The 19979-nt window shown below is 35.5% G+C and overlaps 1 protein-coding gene across 2 annotated transcripts in view; it reads left to right on the top strand.

The window, feature by feature from the left end:
• Nucleotides 1-19979, top strand: part of TET2 (tet methylcytosine dioxygenase 2) — a 168047-nt gene that overhangs the window by 67593 nt on the left and 80475 nt on the right. The gene's annotated exons all lie outside the window — the stretch shown is intronic.

Below are 19979 nucleotides of genomic sequence, written 5' to 3'. Positions count from 1 at the left end.
GTGTGCAAGTCATTCACGTCTAAGTTCTTTCCTTTCAATTTGCAAAAATGATAAATCTTTGCATGTGTTATGTGATGAATCTTTATTATCACTTTTCCCCTCACATAATTTCCATTCTTATGTATAACTACTTCATCTTCTTCAGGAGACTGAGTAGAGAGTCATTGGACTGAGACCCTCCAGGTTTAAGAAACTGGGTCCAATGGATTGTAAGGATGGTTTGGGGGATCTGATACTACATTTCTTGAATATCCATATGATTATCATATGGAATCAGCTTTGAACTCAAATTGACCTCCGAGTGGTACATTTTCAGAAGATGGTCTGAATTTCCACAAGGCTTGTTAGTATAAGATAGAAAGATAAGGTAGAGGAAACAAAAGGAGAAGCCAAAGGTTTTTTTTTTTCATTATTATTTCACTAGAGGAAAATTTTGATAAAAGTTTAAAGTTATTTTTAATATTTCTTCTTGATATTTGCTTCCTCATCTTCCCATCCTGTCTTCTTTTTCCATAATAAGTTGTCTTGTGCCTTGCTATGAAAATAACATTATCTTGCAGATAAAATTGATTTGGAAGCTAGAAAATGGGCCCCCTGTCAAACCATTGTGGTTTATAAAAGATCATAGATGATGAGAACCACAGTATTTTTCATAGGATATTTTACATTGGTGCCAGAGTGATTTTTACAAACTTTATTGTAGATGTACCACAAACCAACAAAATTGTGGATAAGCAAAAAATTATGTCAGGCAGGAAAAGGTAAAGAGAATAAAGTTGGTGTTTCCAATCTTCTAGGATTCTTTTAGTAAATTATATAATTTCAATTTCATTGATTCTTTTAATCAATTACACTGTTAAATTTCATTGAATCCTATTTAAGTATTTATCAGGTTGCAACTACAAATGAAGCACTGGACAGCAGAATTATCCCCTTACTGAGAAGTTTGAGCCTATAAGTAGTTAGTCTGTTACTTGATATTTCTAAGGGACTATCTTGGCAGTGAGACATACATGCTGAGGTTATCCTTAGTTAAACTCCCATAATTCCTGGTCTGGGAACATTATTATTTTCAAGAGTGACTGGAGTTGCATTTGCCTAGATCACCTCTCTTTCATCAGGGAATTGCAAATCATTGTAAGTAAGAAGAACAGTAGTGAGTTTCAGAATGAAACTTCTTTTTCCCCTTTCAAGTTAATTTTGTCAGAGTAATTATTGTCACTGAAAATAGACTTCCTCTTTCCCTTCTCATGCTGGAAAATCTTAGGCAATTATATATAAATATTATTTTTCTTTTTTTCCCCTTACCATGATGAATTTAATTATTTGAACAAGTTTTGGGACAAAGCAAACTCTGGACTTACTCTTTAAACAAGGACTAGGGAGAGCTTTTCTTGGGATGTAGATTTTTACAGAGGTATGAAGCCCTAAGGTCAGCTCAATGATTTTCTATACCCCTTGGGGAGAAATTCCAAGATCTAAAAAATAGGAGAAACATTATTACCAGCCAAGTAAAAGAAGATTTTTACAAGTAAGTTACCAGGAATTTTCATTCTTCTATCCCAAAGGAATTTTATTTTAGAATGAATTTTCTACAGCTGGATAAGGCCATCCTTTGGTTTGCCTTCTTAAGTGCCTTCATATTGGAATATGATACTCCTGAATATTTCAGTGAAATGCAAAATAATTTTTAAAAATCATTTATTAAACAAATGTAGTAAGCACTAACAGCTAGTTCTGTTCCCAAGGAAGTTATGTTCTATGGTGAAGAAAATATGTAAATGAAAATTAAATGTAAAATATCCACAAAATAATTTCTGATTGGGAAGAGCACTAGCAATTAATCAGAGGCATCAGAAGAGATTTCCAATAGCAGGCCAATTAGGCAACAAATATTTATAAAGTACCTACTATGTGCCAGGGATTATACTAAGCACTGGAGATATAAGGAATGGTAAGAGAATCGAGCCTCAAGGAGCTCAAAGTCTGATAGAAGAGACAATCTAGAAACAACTATGCACAAACATGCCACGTATAGGATAACTTGTAGATAATCTCAGAGGGAAGGCACAAAGATGAAGGATGACTGAGAAAGACTTCTTGTAGAAGGTAGGACTTGAGCTGAGATGTGAAGGAAGCCAAGAGACAGAGATGAGGTGGGAGTGTCCTAGGTATAGGGGGACAATCTGTGCAAAGGCTCAAAAACAAAAGGTCAGCTATCTTGTCTGAGAAACAGTAAGCCAGACAATTTGGTTGGAACATAGATTGTTCAAGGGACAATAATGTAGTAATGTGCAGTCATACTAGAAAGGTAAACTGGAGCCAGATGGTGAATAACTTCAAAAATTAAACTGAGGCATTGTAAATTATTTTAAAGGCTAGAGAGAACCCATGGAATTTCTCAAGTGGGGGATGAAACTGGAAGACCTATGTATTAGTTATTTATGTTTGACAGCTATTTGGAGGCTAGATTAAATAAGGAGAGAATAGAGCAGGATTTATTATCCTGGTATATATATGAGCTATTTTAAAAAAGATTAATTTGAAAACTATTTCATTATAATTGCATTCCTTTATAATTTTATGTATTTTATTTTATACATTTAAAATATGATTCTGAGGAGTACTTAGACTCTACCAGACTACCAAAGGGAGTCAATGGCATAAAAATAATCAAGAACCCCTGAACTAGAGGTGAGAAGATCAATTGAGAAGGCTACTGAAATGCTGAAAGTGAGAGATTATTTGAGATTGAACTAGGGTAGTGACTATGAGAAAAGAGATTATATGTGAAATGCATGTTTTGGAGGTATAATTAACAAGACTTGGAAACTGATCAGTTGGGAAGGGTGAAAGAGAAGAGGGAAGAGAATAACCATTTATTAAGTGCCTTCTATGTGCTAGGAATTGTGCTAAGGACTTTAAAAATATCATCTCATTTGATAGAAATATTGTATCATTTCATCACGCCATTTCCCTACTTTGAAACAAGGATGAGACAAAAATGATGTACAGATTGCAAATCTGCATTATTAGAAGGGGAGGGGAACAAACATTTATTATGTGCCTACGGTCTACCAGGCACTTTACAAATATCATCTCATTTGATCCTATGAAGTAGGTGCTATTTTTGTCTCCATTTTATAGTTGAGGAAACTGAGGCAAAAAGAGGTTATGGGAATTGGTTGGGCAAGTTACACAGATAGAAAGTATGCAAGATCACATTTGAATTTATGTCATCCTGATTCCAAACTCCAATTACTGTGTCATCTACCTGCCTTTAAGTGAAAAAATGATGTGTACTTTAAGGTTTTTCCCAACACTGAGGGTGGATTTTACTGCTCACAGAACAAAAAATCCCAGAATAATTAAATAATGATCAAGTGCCAAAAGATAACCAATTAGTGCAATGCAAGTTTAAAGAAAAGAGAGTTAAATGGTGCTTGAAGTAGTCACAGGTAGAGGTAGCATTGAAGTTGGACTTTGAAAGGTATATAGGTTTTGGTTTTGGTTTATTTTGCTATACCATATACTCTTGATTGTTATACTACATATCTAACTGATTATATCATATGTACTCCTAGGGAAGATGTCTGAAAAAAATTTTCTCCTTCTTTCTCTTCTTACTTCTACACCTTGTTGTATGACTGTGGATAGGTTGTTGGGTTTTTTTTTTGTTGTTGTTAGCTAACGAGAAAATGGATTGGGTATTTCAAACAGTGGAATACAAGTATGTGCTAAGACTTGGAATCTGAAAGAAATAATGTCAGCAGAAGAGAATAGTGAGGACTTGTCTTGATGAAAAATGTTCCTAAAATGGGAAATGGGAAAAGAGGCTAACTACATGGGGAAGAGTCACATATTTTATATATGGTGGCATCTTGAAAGCCATGTGACTGAGGATTGGACAGGACTCTATGGATAACAGATAGTCATTTGCTATTTTTGAGTCAAGGAATTACATAATGAAAGCAGCTGTTTTGGAAAGAACCTGGTGAAGATATGTAGAGAGACTGAAGAAAGACAGGTAGCAGCTACAATAGTCCAGGCATGAGGCAATGAACACTTGGACTAAGTTGGAGGCAATAATAGGACAAGGAAGGCATGGGCACAAAAGCCATTTCAAAGGCAGAGTCAACAGAACTTGGTGGATGTGATGAATGAAGGAAAGGGAAAAACCAAAGAAGAAAATGAGGTGTCATTGAGGTTAAAAGGTAAACTGGGAAAAATAGGGCTAGGTTTGGACATATTGAATTTAAGGAAAGAGGAGTATTCAAGACTATACTGTAAACAAGAAGAGGTACATACCTGGAGCATCTTACATAGAAAGTATGAATGCTATTTTATGAATTAAGCATCTCCAAGCAGTTTTCCCTCTATAATATACCCTGGTAAATACTACTGAAATATGAAATCACATATATGTATTGTATATGTAATTCTGAGTGATTGTGTATAATTTCATCATTAGGCTGGTTTTAAGGTCATGTTGTTTTATTCAGTTGTTTTAATCATGTCTGACACTGTGTGACCCCATTTGGGGTTTTCTTAGCAAAGACACTAGAGTGGTTTACCATTTCCTTCTCCAGCTCATCTTATAGATAAAGAAACTGAGGCAAACAAGGTTAAGTGAATTGACAGGGTCACAGGACTAGTGTCTGAGCCTGGATTTGAACTTATTTCTTCCTGACTCCAGGCCTGATTCTACCTGGCCATGACCAAAAAACTCTCAAAGTACATCTACTAAACTACAGAGATCCCAATGTGCCCAATGTAAGGAGCAGCCCATCAACAAAATGATAGATATCTGAAATCTACACATGAACATGTTTCCTCAGTAAATTCGTTAAAAACATGCATGTATTTATGTTCAGGGGCAGCTAGGTGGATGGATAGAGCCTCAGATAGTTACAAGCTTTGTGATCCTGGGCAAGTCCCTTAACCCTGTTTGTCTCAGTTTCCTCTTCTGTAAAATGAGCTGGAAAAGGAAAAAAGCAAATCACTCCAGTATCTTTGCCAAGAAAACCCCAAATGATCGCAAAGAGTCAAATGCAACTGAAACAAGTGAAAAAGAAATTTATGTTCATTTGAATCCTAATACTTCAGGGCTAGAAAGGACCATAGAGCTCATCTCCAACCCTTTATTTTATAGATGAAGAAACTGAAACCCAGAGAGACTTGATTAAAGGTCATATAATGAATTTGTGGGGAAAGCTGGGATTCAAACCCAAATAGAATTACTCCTGGTGGATCCTTTTTCTACTTACCAGGTTGCTATTGTAAACCTCCCATTAACATCCATTTTACTAGATGATTAGCAATTGACTGGGATGGAGTCTTTGCCTTTTAGAGTAAAGCTAACTGAATCAGATAGAAATCTGAACTCAATAGCATCTGAATTTATCCTTTTCTTTCAGTGTGGAGATTTCTTGCTTTTTTTTTTTTCATGCCATAAGACTCCCAAAGATCCTATTTCCTTAGAAGTCTCCAAGTGGATTTCACTAATGTTATAGGGTTAGATTCCAAACTTAACTTGACTAAGAATTTTCTTCATTTGTGATCAGTTTTCAGAGCTATCCTATTTGAAAGAGACCTCAAATCTTCTGATCACTCAGTACATTGAAAACAATAGACCCTGCTGTCCTAAAGCCCCAACCCCACACCATTGATCTCTGGGAAAATATATATTTTTTTTCCTCAAAAATGTCAACACTTTGACTATAAAATTCTCAACATATACTTCTTTGATGCTGCAACAACTTTTCCTTGTCACTAACTCTATTCCTGCTGAACTTTAATTCACATCCTCCATTGAAGCCATACAAACTGCCATTTTGTTTGTGGAATCACACATAGCCCTTTACATTTACAAGAATTCTTAGTGGTTTTCTAGTCCAGTTTCCTTATCTTATAGATGAGGAAAGTGAAGCTCACAAGTATTAAGTCATTTAACTAAATTCATATAACTAGTTGATATCAGAACTGCAACTAGAATTACAATGTCCTAATTCAGTGTCAAGGAAAAAGCACTGGGTCCCTTCTACTCTTCAGGCCTCTTCCACCTTTAAACTATGTGTAAAGTTCATCCCCATCCATACACTTTGTTTCTTCAAAGTTCCACTCAAAATTCATCTCCTCCATGAGGTCCTTCTAGTCCAACCCTGCCAAGTTAATCTCTTCAATTATCCAACAACCAGCATTTCCTTTTGTTTTAATTATTGGTTTTAATGTTATTCATGGAGGCCCATACAAAAGAAGGAACAAATTGTAAGGGTTGGGTATATATGAACAGGAAAATGTGCAACAGATTTTGTCTGACCCTTAATGATAGGCACAATCCTTTATAATGCTGCTTCCTAATCAGGCTTAATTGGAGAGCAATTCATGTAATTGGCTGTAATCAATACTGCAAAGAACCAGGCATTTCTGGGAACTATTATGGATAACTGAGGCAAGGAACTGATTTGGGCAGGAAACTATCCTAATTTCTCTCTAACAACCTCTGGATTTCTAATCTAGGCAGATCTAAGTCTTTTCACTCCTTCAAAGCTACAGTTTCATTGAGGAAGATTAATCAGATTGCTTTTCTAAATTTAGAACTGAGCTGTGAATAAATGGATGAAATCCAATGCCTCCTAAACCTTAGCTCTGCCTAGGGTTTTTATTGCTTAGCTCCTAGATAACTTTAATTCAGAGAATTTCAGAGGGAGGTGGAGTATTTAGTGTAGATTTGGATAAAGGACTCAGTCTTGGGGGAGATGGGAAGGAGAGAAGAAAGTGGGCTCTATACAAAGTTGTCAAAATAGGGTTTATCTACTCATCAGTGGTTCCCTCCCACATCCCTTACTCCTTTCTGTTCTTCAAAGCCCCCAACTCTGCCTACTTCTCTTTTTGTGTAGAGCCCTAAACTTCCAAATTATCTTTGGTTTCTTTCCACTCACTATTTTCAGTTACACCTCAGAGTCCCTTAGGCTATTGCAAGTAGCCAACAAGCATTTATTAAGTATTTACTTGGACTAAATTCTGAGGATTCTAAGAAAAGAATGGTCTTGGTCTCTTCTCTCAAGGAGCTCCTGTTCTAATGGAGGAAGCAATATGCAAATAACTAGAAAACTGAGACAGAATATATCTGAGGTGATCTCTATAGGGAAGACACACGTAACCAGAGGATCCTGGAAAGGCGTTCTGTAGAATGTAAGGCTTGAACTGTGTTTCTGTGACTGTCAGGGAAGGCAGGAGGAAGAGACAAGTAGGTTGAGCAGCCTATTTGTGGGGAATGGCCCATGATGCAAAAGCCCAGATTGAGATATGGAGTGCTGGGTGTGAGAAACAGCGGGTAGATGAGAACAGCCAAATCAGAGAGTAAGTAGAGGGGAATCAGCTGTAAGAAAAGCAGAGGTAGAAAGAGGTTAGGTTGTAAAAAGCCTTCAGTGGCAAACTCTACTTTATAATTTATTCTGGAGATAATAGGGAGCCAGTGGATTTTGCATGAGTATGTGTGAGGAGGAGAAAGTAACATGACTTTGCTTTAGGAAAATCCCTTTGAGGTTTTTCATATTTTCACATTTAGAACACGTGTTCCAAAGGCTTCAAATTGGAGAAATTCCATAAAGAGAGAGACTTTGACTTTCCCCCCACCCCAATTCTTCCATTCAGAACCATTGCCTCTCTAAATACAGAAATTAGCCCTGATCCATAAAACACTGGAATCAACAATTATGTCTCTCCCTCCCTTTGATATGTGCCCAAACAGTGGGAAACTGGTCATTTCCTTCATTTGGGGAGCAATTATTGCTTTCTTGGCATTATGATTCCATGGATTCTAGTTTATAAATGAGACAGTTTAGGAATCTGATATCCTAAACTCTACCATCTTGATATAGGGGAAGGAGCAGACAGAGAGGGAAATGTTATTTCAGTTCAATAAGTGAACACTAACCATCTACTACATCCAGAGAAATATTGAAGGTATGATATAGTTCATATAAGTGACCTTTGCTCTCTTAGTACTTACATAGGATCATAGATTTAGAATTAAAAGGAATCTTGGAGGTCATTTACTATAGTCCTGATTTTACAGTTGAAGAAACTGACTCCAAAGGGAAATGGGTTGTGAATTGCCTTAAGATCATCTAGCTAGTAAGCTTCCAAGACAGGGTTTGAAACCAAGTCTTCCAATTCCAGAACCAATGCTCTTTTCACTATTCCTATGGCCCACTAGCTCCCTATCACCTTTACCCCCCCTCCCCTTTTCCATTTCTCCAGTGGGGAAGATGATAATACTGACTACCTGCATCCTTCCAAACTAGTACTCCCTCAAATCAGGTAGGGACAACACATCTTACCTTCAATCTCCCAAAAACCCAATATTCAATACTCTCAACTTGCATTCTCTTGCCTCCCTCCTAAATTTTTTCAGCTTGTTACCCTCCCCTTGGCTATCACTCCTTCCTATGAGGCCAATTAAATGCCCATTCTCTAGATGCTAAGTATTGCTCAGCTAAGTGTTAGAAGATTGTCTGGTTAAAGCAATTCACACTAAGGTGGTTAAATCCTCCCCAAGGTGCCTGCTTTGTAAAAGAAGAGTTTTGTTTTGTTTTGTTTTTCCTTTCATGCAGATGAATGTCTGTGAGTGAGCTGGGGATGGGAGATCCAAGAGTAGCTTGCATGTAATGAGCTTTCTAGCTTATAACCATATCGGTCTCCATACTGTTTTCCTCCCATTTACAAGGAAAAGGAAGGGGTTGGAGAAAGAAATGATGCAACTTAATGAAAATAAATAATTAGCTAGCCAGTAAAGCATATTCAGCTGGCTCCTACTGGAGCTTGGGGGGTCCCCAACCAGCTGTGAAAAGCCAACTGTAGGTAAGCTTCTGGGGTTTGTTTGTTTATTTTGCAAAAGGTGGACATTTTAATGGGAAAACTACCAGCAATCTCTCATTCATAGATCCTGCATGGATAGTCATTCATTTCATAACATTTAGGATGCCCAGATACATAGAATGAGAAAATAAAAGGCAGTTATGTTTCCTCTCCTCAAAGAATTTATAGCTGTTTATAGCTGTCATTTATATACAGTATATTTCCCTCTCTTCCTCCTTAAAAACTCTGTTGCCTTTGTAACTCTCCCATAATATCTGCCCATGTGTCTGTACTTTGTGGGCAACCAGTAAATGTCATTGATCAGTTGACTTCATATTCATGTTAATGCCCTTAAAAGAAATACCTTTGAGTACAACTGCTCATGTAACTATTTTTCAATGACCCATTGAATCTTAATTTTCAATAAAAAGAGAGGAGCATGAAGTGAGATTTGCTGGGCAGCATATGCAGAAAGAGAACAGAATTAAGAAGAGTAGAAATAATCCTTAGGTGTAATTTTTATTCAAGGCGTTTTAGTTGTTGTTTTTTAAATAGAGATATTGGCTTATAATAATAGTCTTGTCTGTTTTCATCAGTCATTCAGTAAACATATAGTAACCCTCCAGTGTGTTTCAGGAACTGTGCTAAGTGCTGAAGTTAGGAAAAATTGCAAGAATCAGGTCTTGCCCTCAAGGATCTTCACAGAGAAGGAGGATTTGTCCTTAAAACTAAGTACATTATCTAAGGAAAACTAATGAAATTTTCTCTCATTGACCTCAGAGAAGTCATTTCCTTTCTCTTGGCTTAGTTTACTCATCTGTAAAATAAGGCAATTGGACTAGGTGATCTCTAAGGTCCCTTTCAAATCTGATATTTTATGCTTTTGTAATTCTTAAATCAAATAATTACTTGAATTTTGCACAGGCAGAAGGAGAGAGAGAAAGAAGTTTCAGTCTGGGGAGTGGAGTCTTCATTATTGATTTATTTATTTGGTAAAGAGCTTTTACAATTTTCCTTCTGTTTGGACACATAATTCTTAGCAGGCCAACCTATGTTTTTTTTTCCCCCTAAATAATGGCAATTTGTCCTCTAATTTTGTTTTAAGGTATTCGAGTTCAATTCTGGTATTATTATCAAAAGACTAATTGTTATTTATTCCTTGATTTAAAGTAATAAAAATGGTAGAATGTAACTATTTGATCATGATAATATGGCAATATTACAAATTAGTATGGAAAATGGTCTTTTCCTTTAAAACAACAAAGGATCAAATGGGATCATAACTGATTAGCTTGAAATCCTCAGACTTAATTCTTTTGGCTGATTGTTCCACTTTAACACTAGATAGATTTCTGGCTGATTATAAAAGAGTAAAACCCTAGGGACAAGCATTCCTATTAAGAGCCCAGATGTCAATATTCAGTAAATATTTTGACTTTCCTTTAATGCATTGTGCATCTTGATATTTGGTCTGCTCTTTGGGACCTATGGTTGGGATCTCAATAATGCAGCTGAAGCATCATCAATTCTTATCCTACCTTCCCATTTATTGTTCAAAATCTCCTGATTGTAAATAGCAATCTAGCATATTTTAATGGAACTGGAAAGACATTTGAAAAAGAAAGTTTCTTAGGTGGTGTTTCCCCCACCCCACCCCACCCCAGGCTGGTACCATGTTTACAATAAGTTCTGAATTCTTTCTTCCATCTTATCTATTGCCATTATAAATGTTTTGTTGGATATTCACAATAATAGAACCATTTATAATGAACTCTCTAAATTAGAGGAATAAGTAATTAAGCAATTGTTCTTTTCTGGAGACCTAAAAGCTTTCTATGAATTCCAGCTTTAGGAATCATAAAATGGCAGAACTCAAAGGAACCATCATCATTTAGCTTAACCCTTTAAAAAGGGCATTAAAAAAAAAGCCCCACCTAGAGTTGGTGACTTTACAGAGTACTTCCTCTACTGGAGAAAATTAATGCAAATAAGCCTTCTTTCTCTATCTAGTGCTTTCATTGTGTCTCTTTGTCCAGAGAGTTATGATATATATGGATATGTGCATGGGTGTATAACTGTAACAGTTCCAAAGAATTTTACATAAGTAACCTCATTGGATCTCTGAAACAAGCCTGTGAGGGGAATACCACAGGTATTGTGCCTTTATTGGTTGATTGCTTTTTTTGTTTGTTTATTTCTTGGTTTCTCTACCTATCTATCTGTCCATCTATCAGGACTTGAAATTTCATCTCTGCAGGAAATTCTTGATGTGGAAATTTCCTTTCTCAATACAGATGAGCCCTGACTCTCTTAGCTGCTTGGGGAACAAAGAGGTTAAGTGATTATATAGCTAATAGGAGTCTGAGGCAGACCTGGATCCCTATCTGTTTACAATACTAGATTATCTCTCATCTCCAGTTTACAGATGGGGAAGCTTAGGCTCAACAAGTTTAAATGACTTACCTGTAGTCACACAATGTCAAAGACAGAATCAGCACATTAGTGTCATTATATTCTAGATCTCCCATGACTTTCTAGGCATTGTGATTTAGCATTTTAATAATGGAAATTCATCTTTCTGAAATTACTTAGTCATACTCAGTTCTAACTTTCTACTGTTTTAGGAGAGCTCTATGGACTTGTTTTTACTCATATTTTCTCTCTGTTTTTATTTCTGTTTAGTATCTGTCTCTCTAGCTCTCTCTTTGTATGTCTAATACAAATTAATGTAGTTGCATTAAATGTTAAAGATTTGGGGGTAAAATCATGCAAAAATAAATCTAATCAGTAGCCAAAGGGAATAAAGTGACATTATGTCACCAATATTGGAAGTTAGATAGTCTGGATTCTGATCTCTGCTAAAATTTTAATGATATAAAGGTGAATTTTAATCTTGCTATGTCTGTTTCCTTCTCTCACCTAAAATTAAAAAAAGACTCTTGATCATGCTGTTTCATGGAAATTTTTGGAACAAATGAGAGCAAGTGAAACTACCTTGCAAGATGGGGTAGGGGAATCTGAAGGTTCTGTATGAATATATATATATATATATATATATATACATACAGGTATAAATTGTGTTATTTTAAGAGGAGTCTCTATAGTATTTTCCTCATGTTAAGATACATTTGTTGGTCTTTCTTGATATCTACTTTATATAAATGTGGAAAGTATGTGAGATGACTTACATGTTTAGCCCTTTAAATATGGAGAGCAGAGGGACCAATCAGGTTTTCCAAGGGACCCGTGCTAATGAGGTTAGAGCAAGATGCTCAGATTTCAGATCCCTGAGTTCTGTTTTCAATTCAGTGATTCAGTCAATTACCTTTATTTTGTCTTTAGAATGCCATTTTCTCCTTCAACTTACTCTTTCTCAAAACTGATCAAATAACTACCTCATGGGAAGGTTGTAGAACTCAAGCAATAGACTTTGAAGCCTGGAGATTCCAAGTACAAAGTCAAGTTATTTTAAACTTATGGCTTTTAGAGACATTTAATTGTTGCCAGTATTTGAAATATATACTCATTTTAAGCACTACTTGATACTTTCCTATTTTGGATACACTATCCAAAATAAATTGGTTATAAATGTCCTGAGTATTTTGGAAAGCTTTACCTGAGTCTAATTTTCTAATTTTCCAGTACTCTGATTTCCACAGAATCATTGCCTAGTGATGTATTTTTTTTAATAATGAGATCAAAATGGCATCTCTGGAGGACATATACAATTAGCACAATTAGCCATGCTTTTGGCCCTGGAGAAATGTTCAGAACCAATCATTTTGGGGGGAAAGGAGGAGATTCAGAAATATAGAAAGATTCCTGTACTAAATAGGTAAGTTTCTGTTATGCTTTCTCTCTGTGTATTTTATTCTCAGGGATGAGAATGGAGAAATTAACCATAGTTTTCAGAAAATAATTATGTGTCAGACATTCTTACCTCATTTCTAAGCCTCTTAAAGGCACAAAGGGCACACAACTTTGAACAAATATGTTTATAATGACCAAGTTATCATGTTAGATGAGACAAGTCTTCATAAAAATAACAAAACCATGAATCCTCGTCAATGGACGAAATTTGTATTCAAATATTATTAGGAGTCATGGTCAAACATTAAATGAACTCAGACCTGTGGCATTACTTGTCCCAGTCCTGATTTTTAGGGTATATTTTCTGTCTTTTGGGGAAAGGAAATATATTTTCATCTTAGGATATATGGTAGATGTAGAGTATTTAATACTAGATCAAACTAAGCCAAGAAATGCTTAGAAATATGAAGAATTGGACACAAGTGACAGTAATATGATCTCAAAGACTACTTATGGCTCCTGAACTTACTGTATGAACTACAAATAGTACAAAAGCCTGAGATATTATTAGTTTCCAGTATGGTATCAGGCAGAGAAAAAATGTAAATTTCTTTATCATTTCCCACAGTGTCAGTACAAGGTATTTCTTTTGTGGGAAAGCCCCAATAGTACCACAAGGTTATTTGTTTTTCCAACCTAGGAAAGTAGTTTTCTTTCACAAATTTCTATTCCAGTTCCCCTCATTGACATTACTTATGTACTAGATGGTCACCCAATAACTGTACTCTCATTTCTACCTACCTTCTTACTACATTTTTTTCTTCTACTTTCTGATCTTTAAAGCTCTCTTGTTTATCAGTGAGCCAAGTGGAATCTGTTGCTCCTAATTCAACTTTATTTCCTCTACTAAAAGAAAAACGAATGGCTCCCTATTGCCTATAGAATAGGGGTTGTAAACCTTGGGATACAAGAACACTATCATTTTGTATTTATTCCTCTGAGCAAACATTGAGTGTAAGCTAAACTTCTTGAGTATCATTTTTCCCCTTTGCATCTCTAGTATCCAGCACAGTATTATCCAGCATAGTAATAACTTGAACTTAATAAGTATTTGTTGATTTTTTAAACTTGAACTTCATACTGCAAACCCTATTGGATTATCATCCCTAATCTAGGATAAAATTGCATAAAAGGAATGAGGTCCAGGAGCACTGGGCTTTCTATTTGAGAAAGTCATTGGCTTTTATTATAACTAGGAACATGAACCTATTTCAGTCAGCTATAATTGTATATAAAGGCATCTCTTTATGTACACACATTGATCCCTTCTTGTGATATGCATGAAGGACCTCCAAAGATGTACACCCTTTGTTTAATGTGTTTCTGAAAAAAAAATAGAAATCCCAATCATTTCAAATATGCTATGTTATATGACTTCTAAAGGGAAACTGGAATAATTCTACTGGTAATCTGGAAAATTCCATTAATAAAGGAATCATAAAACACTGAACCTTAAAAAAAAATGAATCCACCCCTTCCAAATTGATTGTTGATAAAATTGAGTCTTAGAGGTCCTAAGCCTATTGTACCTCGACTATGACCCCATGGCTATTTTAGCTGCAGAGCTGGGACTAGAATGCATTTCTTCAATTCCATTATCTAATGTGCTTTCCATTATAGCATACGATCTAATTATTTTCTTCTTTTTAAGGTTTTATAATATTACTTTTATTTAAATTTATTTGTTTGTCACATTAAAATACTCAGTTAACTCCCCCCTTTCCTCTCTCCTCCCCCACTAGAGAAGACATCATTTGACGAAAAGATATATATATATATAGATATATATATATATATGTAAAACTATATCTTGTTTATTTGTATTTATCAGTTCTTTCTCTGGAGAGGGACATACATACATTCTTTAAACAATATTTCTGTAGCTATATGTGATGTTCTTTTGGTTCTGTTTGTTTCATTCTTCATAATTTCATATAGATCTTTCCATGTTTTTTAATTAAGCTGCTTATTATTTCTTATAACCCAGTAGTATTCCATCACAATTGATTTTAGTATTTAATAAATTCATGTTTTTATACATGAATTTCTTCAAACAAGATTAAATTTTCTCCAAGTGAGACACTGAAGAACAGCTGGTAGTACTTTTCTTCTCTGAACTGGTATTTTCTACAGTAGTTATGGGGGAATAGCAGGATAGCACAATGGACATTTGCATTTGAAGGTGGAAGGTAGCATTTTGGGTAAAGTAATCACTTTAAACTGTAGTCTTGTTATACTATTTTTTTTCTTGATACTTCATTTGGATTTCCTTAGCCAAGTTGTGATGAGCTTTTTTTTTTTTTTAATTCTGAAATAAAGAATAAAAGCTATTTGCTTCTTTGGCTTCACAACAGAACTCATCTCAATTGAGAAGTACTACTGATGACAAAACTTGTATGGCTCAGAATAATAGTTAAACATATGAGCAAAAGAAATGTACATATAATGAGAAAAATGGTGAAACATTAGAACCTGTTTTGAGATGTTACATCTGAAAATTTCTTACTCCAGACTATTTGGAATGTAGATTGAAAACTAAGAAAGGAAGGCTGGTTAACATTATCTCATTTGTTGAATTAGAAACATGATTTGGAAGGAGCTACTTATTCAGTATCAAGCTCAGTCCTTGCTATAGTATTTTGTTTGTTTGTCTTTCCATTTTTATTTAAGATTGGGAAGAGAAAATCAGTGACACATGAATGAAACATGGAGATGATACTAAGTTGTGAAGTGTTGCCAACACTACCTAGAGCAAAGAAATTAATGTGAGAAAGTCTAGAGAGATCATGGGCATATACACACAAAATCAAATGTTTGGATATTGATAAGGGAAACTATAGAGCAAAAGAAAAGCCAAGAGGATAAGGGCTTACCTGGAGACAGTTACTAACAAGAAAAATTCTGAACTAAAATATGCATTGAATGTTTTGTGCCAAAGGAAGGGTGCTTTGCTTACCCAATGCATTACATTACATGGAAGGAAATAGGGAGTATCAGGGTCTGGGGAGACCACATCTGCCTTCTAAATACTTTTAATTATTACACATTGACTAATAGAAGAAACATTAGGAAGAATCATAATCAGAATTAATGCTGTTTACGTAATAGCAGTTAAGACAATCTGATAGAACTTGGAAAAATTAAGATGAGACACATTGTCATGTTCTAAATCTGAAATACAGTAATTCCAAGAAAGAGCAGGGTTTGCTGATGTTGAAAGTTTCAGCTACATCAAGTCATTTTCCAATATGGCAGTTCTTTAGCTTTTAAAATTATTGGCATTTGTTGTTTTTACTTCATCTATAAATATAAATATGCTCTTCCTAACATCCGTGAGCCTTCCCATGTAACCAATATTTCTTTTTTTTTTAATATAAATGGGGGAAATAATTTAGTAAAACAGAATAAAAAAGTAGTAAAGCAGTTATCGGCAGTGTTCTATACTCCAGGAAAAAAAAAAAAACATTTTTTTTTAATATCTTAGGTTAGCCATGATAATTTTACAGCATCCACTTTCAAATTTTTTTTAGTTCTTTACATATTTGTGGTAATACTCATCTATTATATTGTATTGTTTTCCCATTTCTGCTTCCTTCAGTCTGCTGAGTTTATGTCTTCCTATATTTCTATGTATCCTTCATGGTCTTTATTTCTTATATAATACATATATATATATATGTATATATATATATATAATAGTATACATAGTATCCATTACATTCATGTAGTACAACTTCTTTCACCAGTTTCTAGGCAGTGGACATCCACTGGTTACACGGCTTTTCATAAATATAAAAGCTCTATACTGATTAAAAGATTTCAAAATAGGTTGTAGGTTCAAATCTGACCTCCGACTCTTCTTCAATGTGTAATTTTGAGCAAGTTCCTTAATTAATCTCCATTGCGTAGCACTTACCATTCCTCTGCTGCCTTGGAACCAATACACAGTATTGATTCTAAGACAGAAGACAAGAGTTTTAAAAGAATGGAAAAAATATTGAATAGAAAATTATCTTTCAGATAGAGAAAAGAGAGCTTATGGACACAAGATCAAAAGAAGACAAGTAATATAAAGCAGGATTGACAAGATGAAATGTTAATTGACATTTACTTAGCACTTTTTAAAGTTTTAAAGAGGCAGCTGGTGGCAGAGTAGATAAAGCAGAGGACCTGGAAACAGGAAGATCTGAGTTCAAATCTAGACTAAAACACTTCTTACTTGTGTGCTAGGGCAAGTTGCTTACCTAGTTGCCTCAGTTTCTTCAACTGTAGAATATAAATGATAATAGCACCTCTCTCACAGATGCATGTTAGGATCAAATGAGAAATTTGTAAAAAGCATTTAGGATTGGGCAGCTAGGTGGCTCTCAGTGTATTGAGATCTGGCCTCAGATACTTCCTAGCTGTTTGACTCTTGAGTAAGTCATTTACCCCCAACTGCTGAGCCCTTATTGGTCTTCTGCATTAAAATCAGTACAAATAGAAAATAAGAGTTAAGGAAAGCACTTAGTACAATGCTTGGCATTATACTAGGTACTATATACATTCTTATTCCCTTCCCCTCCCCTCCATTTTGGAAACACTTTACATATATTACTTCATTAAAGCCTCTTAGCTACCCTATGAGAAAGTCACTACACCAGCCCCATTTTACAGATGAGGTAACTGACACTAAGAAAGGTAAAATGATCTGCCCATTGTCTCATGGCTAGCAAACATCAGGGTTGGGATTTGAACCCTCGTCTTTTGATTCCAAGTCTAGCCTCATAGTACATCTACTCCTCAAGCAAGTGGAATTGTGCCAAACATTTTCCTATACCTACTTCTTGATTAGAGAATATGCAAATATATGAAAGAGAACAAACTTTTTAGGCAAGCAGCTAGAATGAAACTTTGATCATTTCTAATTCAGGTTGACCTCTACAGAGAAAACCATCTAGCAAGTATTTGTTGATTTTAGTAATACATCGAAGAAGGAAGTCCTCTCTGGTGTCCAATTTTTGATTTAACCTTCCATCCCACAGCACATTCCTTCAGTATACCATTTAGGAATCAGAAACAAAGTTGGTTGTTTAGCGACAGGTAGAAGAAGCCAATTTCCTTTAATGTGGTCTGTTCTCCACAGATGGGAGCATGGAAATGCAGAAGACTGTTGAGCCTTGGAATGGCTCGGAGGTGCTGAGGTTTTGAAACACACCCAATATAACTAGCAAACACGTTTGAAACAGGATCCTGTATTGCCTAGTTGCCCTGGTATGCTGAAGGAGGAAGAGACAGGGAGATTTGAAAGACAAATGGAAAGTAGGATTTTGTTTATTTTGGCTCTCGTTAAAATTTCTGCAATTTGATTTGGGGCATAGGAGAGGGGTGAGTATAGGTGAGGAGAGGAGAACACATAGGAGAGCTGAAATGATTGGTGGTAGTAGCAAGAATATTTGTGCCCCTCAAGGTTCCTGGCCAAGGAGTTCATGAATTGTTTGAAGTGAGCCTGTGCTGCCATTGGGGTCAGTGTGAGTGAGTACCTTTATTTTACTCTTAAATGTTAGCTGAGTAAATAACACTCTTTGGTTCAGGTCAGGAAGGTTTTTGTCTGCTTTGCTAACTATTGTGAAACTTCCAAACATTTTCATAGTTTTCTTTGTTTATTCATTCATTCATCGAGTGAGGGTGGAGTGTGATGAAGAATCCAGTTATTTGTGGTATTAGAAGGAACACACATTTTGTTCTTCTTATCATTGTATTATGTTCCTCCCTTTTAAAAATGCAGATCCCCTCAATTATTTTTACATTGTTTTCTTTTTGGTTTTACCTTAAGTTCAGGAGATCCTTGTTTTGTTTTTATGTATACTAGAGGAAGAATAAAAAAATGAGTTAGATTGAAGTATTTTCATCACTTGGCTTTTTTTTTTTGTATTTGGGGTTTTCTTTTCAGTTTATCTTTCCAAGGCTAAGTTTGTTCAACTTATTTTGAAAGCAGATAAAGAGAGGAGGAGGAAGAGGAGGAGAGGAAGACTGGAGAGAGGAGATACAGAGGGAGGGTGGGAGGAGTATTCTCTGTCAATTCAAGAAGTTCAGAAGCATTTTGGCTTTTATTCTAAAAATTATGTTGTACTTTCCACATGGTGTTCTGTCATAAGAAATAGAGCAAGGCTCGGTTTACAAACTCAAACCATTTTCTTCCCACTGTAGATCAGACTTGTTACTCAAAACACACAGCAATTTCATTTGTAGAGAGAGAGCATGAATAATGGAGAAAGGGAAAAACTATAAATTTATAACATCTACCAGATGATAATTGAAGCAAAATATATATTTTGTATATCAAGTTTGTATATATCAAGATATATATATATATATATATCAAGTATAGTATAATCAAGTTTGGTATTTAATGAGTTAGGACTTATTCAGCTATTTCATGTGTGTTAGATTCTTTGTGACCCCATATGGGGCTTTCTTGGCAAAGATACTGGTTTGCCATTTCCATATTGAGCTCATTTTTTATAGATGAGGAAAACTAAAGCAAACAGGGTTGAATGACTTGACCAGGGTCACTCAGCAAGGAAGTATGTGGGGCTGGATTTGAACTCAGGTCTTCCTAATTCTAGAACTGGCATTCTTTCTACTGCACCCCCTACTTACCCTCTGATTCAATCCTAGATATGAATTATTTAGACCAGGGTCACAGGGATCAAACCAAGCCAATCTAAGTAAAGGTTACATTTGATCTTGAGGGATACTAATGCTAGATCACTGCTGTCAAACTCAGTTTAAGAAAGGGACCACTAGACCATAGATAAGGATCCCTGTGGATGCAGTCTGACTTAGAAAATCACATATTAACATTATCTATGCCTTACTGTATTTTTCTTTATTTTATTAAATAGTTCTCAACTATGTTTTAATCTAGTTTGGGTTACACTGGAGAATGTTGTGGACAGCATATATATGGCTGCAGGTGTATGCATGGTTCCTCTGCTCTAAACAATAATTCCACTTGAAGGTTATGGATCTTAGAGGAGAGTCAGATGAAGTCTCGGTATTCTGAAGGATCTCTGACTTTGTCCTGGTAATTGATATATCTGCCCTTGAGACTGTCCCCTAACTTCCCACAACTTCTCTGGGGCCCTCTGTGCACTGATCCAAGACCTTCCTCCCTACATACCTGTACCCTAAAGACTTAACTGAAGCTGGACTTCCTTGAAGGAGTAAAGAGAAATATGTAAATATCTTCATGCCAGATCAGG

The sequence above is a fragment of the Monodelphis domestica genome, chromosome 6 (assembly GCF_027887165.1).
Source record: "Monodelphis domestica isolate mMonDom1 chromosome 6, mMonDom1.pri, whole genome shotgun sequence".
Classification (NCBI taxonomy): Eukaryota; Metazoa; Chordata; class Mammalia; order Didelphimorphia; family Didelphidae; genus Monodelphis; species Monodelphis domestica.
The sequence above is the reverse complement of the archived record's forward strand: the minus strand, read 5'-3'. Positions and strand labels throughout refer to the sequence as shown.